The 1,175-nt window shown below is 33.1% G+C and overlaps 1 protein-coding gene across 1 annotated transcript in view; it reads left to right on the top strand.

The window, feature by feature from the left end:
• The window catches only part of LOC128249552 (probable serine/threonine-protein kinase samkA), a 658,532-nt gene that overhangs the window by 352,999 nt on the left and 304,358 nt on the right, over positions 1-1,175 (top strand). The window lies entirely within an intron of this gene.

Raw genomic sequence — 1,175 nt, 5'->3', positions numbered from 1 at the left:
ATCAGTGGTCCTTTGTTTCCTTCTTTCTTATGTGTGTCTCACCTTGCTAACTATCAGCCATTTTGTATAGGTGTGAATGTATGTGTGTATATATATAATATATGTACTATGCATATATATACATATATTTATATATAGATGTGAATGTATGTGTGTATATATATAATATATGTACTATGCATATATATACATATATTTATATATAGATATATATGTATGAATTCGCACATACATAACGTTATGAAGCGTCCCTCCTACAGAAGACAATGAAGTAAATTCAGGAAGGGAAATGACATAATGCAGAGAATAGAATGGTGTAGGTCAGTTCCAGTACAGCATTCAACATTTACTTTAGATAATCAAATATGATTAATTTAGGAACAATGCCCTGTAAGGTTGCCAATATTTCCTATTTTCCCCTAGCCGCAAAAAATGAGGTCACTAAATTTATACATATGTGTACGTGTGTGTGTATGTAGTGTCTATGTATGTGTGTGTTAGTGCCTGTGTAAGTGTATATGTGTGGTCCGTGTGTGTGCATGTATATATATATATATATATATATATATATATATATATATATACACAGATACATATATACAAACAATTATATCCTATACACACTGATAAACATCATAAATCTATGCATGCATATATAAGTATATATATATATATATATATATATGGTAAATGAAAGACGGAAGGTGGGATCTATGAGAATATACGAGTAGGAGACTTAACAACTGGCTCAGGATCATCCGGTGGTGCAGATGTAACACCTCGGGTGATTTTTACAAGTTTTCCCAGACCAATTTTCCTGGCAACGTAAACGAGGAGTATTGCGAGTAGAAAGTCTCCCTCCCCAAGTTTCGAAACCGGTACTATTTGGTTTCTATGGCTTCCAATCGTATTTGTTAAACAGTGCCTTAGAACATGGTTACACTCACACACACTTGTACGCATAGACACAGAAATGAACGCGCGCGAGCACACACAGTCACATATATATAGGAATATTGTAAAATAGTCAAATAAGTAACTCAATAGACAGATTGATAGATAGACCGTCAGACGGGCAGATAGACACATCGATGATAGATAGATTGACTGATACATAGACACATAGATTCCTACACATCTATACATATATGCTTAGATATATATATATATATATA

Source organism: Octopus bimaculoides, chromosome 15 (assembly GCF_001194135.2).
Source record: "Octopus bimaculoides isolate UCB-OBI-ISO-001 chromosome 15, ASM119413v2, whole genome shotgun sequence".
Taxonomy (NCBI): Eukaryota; Metazoa; Mollusca; class Cephalopoda; order Octopoda; family Octopodidae; genus Octopus; species Octopus bimaculoides.
Note: the sequence above shows the minus strand (reverse complement) of the source record. Positions and strands in the feature narration are given on the sequence as shown.